Source organism: Rhagoletis zephyria, unplaced genomic scaffold (assembly GCF_001687245.7).
Source record: "Rhagoletis zephyria isolate East Lansing unplaced genomic scaffold, Rhagoletis_zephyria_1.1 Rzeph_scaffold_12678, whole genome shotgun sequence".
In the NCBI taxonomy this organism is placed as follows: domain Eukaryota; kingdom Metazoa; phylum Arthropoda; class Insecta; order Diptera; family Tephritidae; genus Rhagoletis; species Rhagoletis zephyria.
Window position 1 is genome coordinate 1 of NW_016169752.1, and position 5,836 is coordinate 5,836.

Here is a 5,836-nt window from a genome sequence, read left to right on the forward strand (position 1 = left end):
CGATTGTACCGCCAGCTGAAAGCTGCACACTGCCACGTGCTTGCAACATAGTTGCACAGCAGTAGCTAAAACTCATTCACACACTCACGCACACACCAACGAACAATTTTCTAAAAATACGGCACGGAGACGTGGAAATGTGGCAAGTTCGCAGAAGTGCTTGCCATTGCGCTCGGTCAAGTACTAATCAGTGCAGTAAATAGTGGGCAGCATTTAAAATGTCACAGCAACAATAGTTGGAAAACCAAAGCAACAAAAAAAAAATTAAATTAAATTTAGTAACAATACCAAGTGGATAGGAGAGGATGCTGGAATGGACTCGGAAATGCTTAGTTGAGTTTTCATACAAAATATTTAATGCGCTCAGCCGATTTGTGTAAGACTAATGTTGGTAACTTGTGTCTGGAGAGCTTCAAAGCAGTAAAGGCAGTCAGAGAGCATCTGCCAACTATTTACAACTCCGACTATCCATCATGAATAAATCAACTCGACCACAATGTTATACAAGGAGGATACTTCAATGGTTTTGCTATGTGAATTATTACGCAAATGAGAGAGTGAAGTCAATGGATAAATTAAGGACTTACCGGTAAATAATGGATTAGTAAAGGNGGGGGGGGGGGGGGGGGGGGGGTTTGGCGACAACTCTTGCGCTTGAAAGTCCATTGACATTTTGGTAAACTAATATTTTTTTTTAACTGAATAACTGCGTAGCATTCAGCTGAAATGGGTATTAGAAACCAGTGGGTAGCGGTATCTCACCAGCACGCTTGAATTCGTTTGAATAGAAAAAGCAGCGTGAATAAAAACAATGGCCTGGAATTTGCTAAAAGAATATTTGCGCACCTAAGTAGTTATACTATGAACAAGTTATAAATACTCATACAAATATACGATGAAACACATGCCGATTTTTTTAAAAAGCTATTATATATATATATATACTGCAGCTTTAAAGCTGGAATTTATGTAGGTGGACATTGAATTATTAAAAAGTTTGTTAACAAAGTTGGGGAATGCCTAATGCTCGTTTGGCTGTCGAATAATAAAATATTTATAAAAGATTCATGGCGTCTATGAAATAAGTCATTGTTTCTAGTCGAATGTTTAAATTATAAATAGCGTATGCCTACAAAAGTATGCAATATTAAGGTATGATTAATTTTGCACTATTTTAGTTTTTTAATACACAGCCACTTACTTACAAATTGACGCATTTTCTAACAGGATATCCGGACCTCTTAATATTGTATAGATCCCTGGATAACCGGATATTCGAATTTTAAAATAATAATTGTTTGTGTGCGAATGAAGGGTTCTACATACTATTTGTTTTACAACTCGATAGCTTCAGTGATTTTGAGAACAATTTTATGCATCCGTTAAAATATTGTTTAGAATATCCGAATAAATAAACTAATCGGATCTTATTCATATGTACGAATATCCGAAGTTATATACGAGTATACGAATGGCCCCAGTCGTATGGCTGATATCTCGCAATTAGCTATCTCGCTGCACAACAAACCGTGAAGACATTGAGGCTCCCACTAAATAACGTCGATTGTATTACTCAACTGGTCAGAGACCCTTCTAGTTGAATCTGAGTTGTGTCATTATCAATTACCTGATGGCTGGCAATGAGAGTAGAAAAGGTACTCGTATCCTGCAGCAGTCGTATCCTGCAAACCCTACAAATCGCTTTGGTCACATAGCATTTTTCCAGTACTCCTATTCGGAGGCAGCATTGTCCTGGTCCAAAAAACTGGATTATAATCAGAGCCAGCCAAATATTGGAATACGATCCAAAAACCTGAAGAGAATTGAAAATAGTCTTCATCCTAAAAGGGCATGTACATACATATTCTGAAGCCCTTGGAGAAACTTATATGGCGACAACAGCTTTACAATTCCTTGTTCCAAATATATGAATGTCTCTTGCGTTTAGGGGCTTAGCCTTCTTATGGACATTTAAATCACTACAAAACCAAAAATCGTTAAATGGACCAGAAATAAATATGTGGAGCAATAGGCGGATTAAAGCAGAACTGAACCGTAAAGAGCTTATTATAACCGCAGCGAAAGATCCCTACTGTGGTCTATATATAGTACTTAGTTGATGACCCTAGGTAGCCTCTCAACGCTTGATAATACATACAAAGGCAATTATGAAAAGCCATTAAAGCCTTGCTGCAGATTGTTTTCTGCATAACCTGGAACTTTTGCAGGCTCTCCATAAACCCAAACAGAGCCATTATAGTTCTTTTCATTGGCACTGCGATTGCTTTAAAGGGTGGCTTCAAATATCTAAAACTAACCTAAACTAGAAGACTCACTTAGGTGCCTCATATAGCCATGAATAGAACCAAAGCCTAGCAAATACTTGCATGACAAAAAACAGCTCAGGATGGCGAACTAGCTGGCGGAAAAAGATTAGGCAATAAACAGCAATGCAGAAAACTCAGACCGTTGACCATGTTGACACCTCTTTAAGCTTTTCTGAGGGGTATAAGGTGCTTTCCTCACAAGTGATATCTGGAAAACCAAAAAATCCCACTCTCTATGCAAAGATGCTAAAGTCTTTCAAGCTGAGCTATACAAAATCTTGGAGGGTTTGCGAATTTGAGCACAGAGACAATTTGATACGGTTAAATAATCTCAGACGGCCAATCTGTTCTCATAATCATAAAAGACTTTGCGGGAAAGTCACGAAGCACTTACTGTCCTGGCAGTCAATAATAAAGTAAATTAAATTGCAGAGTCTTACAAAGCTTAAAGCGGGGGGTGCGTTCAAAGGATTTCGTAGGGCTCACTCAATTAATAACTGTTAGGTGAGATGCGTTAGTCACTACCGTATCTCGTATCTGACGAGTGCATACAAATGTACAAACAAATTAAGTGCTGCTGCCTTGTCCCCCCTTTGAGGTACTGCACGAATGCAATGGCTCACCTAATTTTATGCGCCAGTGAATATAAACCAGATTTTCCGTTCGTTATTCCTACTTCATTTGCTTCTGCTTTTTTGCAAATTCTAATTCTCAATTCTTCTCTTGCAAATTCTACTTGCCATATCTTCTGTCGATTTTGCTTCTATTTGTCTGTGATTGCCGACATTATGCAGACACGACATTGGGGATGCTATCTTTTTTTGTTTTGAATTTTTTACATTGTATGTTTTCCCTTATTCTTCACACTTTTCGTGCACTTTTTTTTTGGTTTGTTTGAGGCATTACTGCACCCCAATGGCTTGTCACAATGGTTCTTAAAAAATCCGAATTTGTGCATTGGAAACCGATTAAAGCACTCTGGGAGCACGTTTTGTTATGGCCATTATGTGATTGCTTCTAATCGTCTGTTGAATGGTGCTTCGCTTGAACTGGATGTAGTATTTGCAACTTTTTGAGGTTTTTATAGAAACTTACTTGAATAGTAACACTCAATTGGCTGAGATGTACATACATATGTGTGCCGAAGGATTTTTCCTTAAAGCAAGATTTTTTGTTTCACGTTCAAATCGCACGTTGAAAATTTAATTTTAGTGTAAAAGTTGGCGACACCGAAATATTTTGCGATATGCCTCTAAGCATTGATCTTATTTAATACTATTTTGCAGTATTGATTGATCATTGGCATTAATTGCAACATATTGCCATTTAAACTACACTCTCGGCCAAACTTACAAATGCGTTTTTTTTTCAATAAAGCTATATTCGAAAAGGTGGCGAAGTTTTAAAATTCTTAAATATTGTTTTACATGGTAAAAAATATTGATTAAATTTTCAAAGAAATTACTCGAATAAATATCAGAGAAAATGGTCTTTTTATCAGATTATTAACAGAAAGCAAAAACTGGCAAAGCTTTTACTCTATTAAGGATTTATGTCCATGTAAATATGTATGTGTACACCTGCAATGCAAACTGAGATTAAATTCATTAGCTGAAGGTCTTTTCGGCTCCCCATGGCTTTTGACTGCATCACTGAAGTAAAATATCACTCATACGACATGTACACCATGTGGACGTTTACCAATAACCTAAGCCGAATAATTCAGGCCAAGCAGGTGAGCACAAATGAAGATGGCCCATTAGACATGTTCTCACAACAGTCCGGTCTTCGTAACCGGAGTGGCCCAGATCTAGTATGTCTGGCCAAGGACTGCCACTTCAGCCGATTCTCCAAAAACTCTTTGTGGAGTTTTTATCCAGTTATGTGCATCGACAACAATGTTATATATCGTCGTTTAAAGTACAAAACCACTTATCGTCGTTCTGTAAATCCGCGTAACTGATATTTTTTGTCAAAAATTGGATTTGCTCAGACAAGCGCTTGGCTCAATCCTTATCTATCCGTCCTGAAATATACTAGCCAGAAATGCGATTGCTTTATAAATAAGAGAACCATTTTGAAATATGAGTGTTTTTGCTATTTAGAAAATAATTCATGCAGGCTCACATACGCAGTTTAGGCAAGAAATGCCGAGAGATGGGAACAAGGAAGATCTTGGAAGACAATTAACGCCTATGTGTGGCAGTCCACAACTTAATTAGCTCGATGATGTGTCAGCAGTAGGGTTTTGTATTAGGTCTTGCATCAAATTCACTCAACATTTTTCCCCCATCTGGTATAGGTAAGCACCAATCGGCCTACTTGTGCCGATTAAATTGAGAGTGTGCTTTTAAAGCTATTTTTTAAACTAGATGGTTTACTTTAAGAAGTATTTTATTTCCCTATAGGCTGTGGTAGAGATGGTAGATTATGCGATGAATATTGGCACTGATAATTCCTTTATGAACAACGGGGTGTTAGTTCCAGTATACTGCTCCGAACTGGATTTGTTTCAGGTCTTTTAGGCTAAAGGAAGTATTTATCAAGCCGAAATTGTAGCGATAAGTACAGTGATAAAGAATAGTTTGAAACAAATACGCCGAATCAGCTAAAAAATTATTATTACTTTTTTTTGAGAATAAGGCAGCCATTATGGTTCTAATTGTAGATTATAGGTAGCTACCAAGGAGGTTAGCTATGGCCAAAACTGTCCACTTATACGTGGGCGCAGGATATAAAGTTGTTGAAGGTAATGAACGAGCTGATGTGTTAGCCAAAAAGCGCGTTCTTCTAGATGTCTCATTAGCAGGAAGCGGCGTAAATGAACGCTGACATTACTGAACACTCGACGTTCATGTTAATCAACGAGTGCATATAGAATTCATGGCATACCATACTTGCTCCATACTGGCACTGCCGGTCCTCTTTCGACCACGCTTTTATGACTCCTCACCGATACTCATCCCGCTTGCTCATCGCCGCGCTAATCACTAACTTGCTGCCTTACAAACGAACAAACGGCTAGGAAAGGCAACGAGATGAAAGAGAAAGAAGAACTGTGTCATTTACATTTTGGCGCGCACAGCAATGCTGTTGTTTCATCGAAGCTTCCTGCTAAACTAAACTTTCAGCCGCGCTGCCGTCAAAAGAGAACAAAAAACCACCGATGTTAACTGCGAACTATGCAGCGTTTTTTGGTTGTTGTTTTCTTTTTTAGTAGCAACTTGCCGACAAAGCGCTGCAAAATGGCCCAAATAGAAATGTGTGGGAAGGAACAAGGACACGCAAATGACTCGCTTGTGAGCGATTTCAGCGCAGCACACCCCTTTCGGCGCCAATGCGCTGAGCACCTTCATGCCCGCGCCAGCACAAAAGTGTTGGAGCCATTTCGTGGAATAACTTTTAATTCGAAACATTTATGCATGAAGCTGTGATGATGGCGATGAAAGTGACGAGCCAGCAGTTGCAAGCAGCCAACCCAACAAGTCGGAGAACTCATTTGTTTTTTT

The 5,836-nt window shown here is 38.6% G+C and overlaps 1 long non-coding RNA gene across 1 annotated transcript in view; it reads right to left on the bottom strand.

Annotated features, from left to right (window-relative positions):
- Positions 1-1,328: 1,328 nt before the first annotated feature.
- The window catches only part of LOC108377775 (uncharacterized), a 15,082-nt gene continuing 10,574 nt past the window's right edge, over positions 1,329-5,836 (bottom strand). The window contains exon 3 of the long non-coding RNA XR_001849360.1: positions 1,329-1,340. This is a non-coding gene — a long non-coding RNA (uncharacterized LOC108377775). The remainder of the gene's footprint in view (positions 1,341-5,836) is intronic.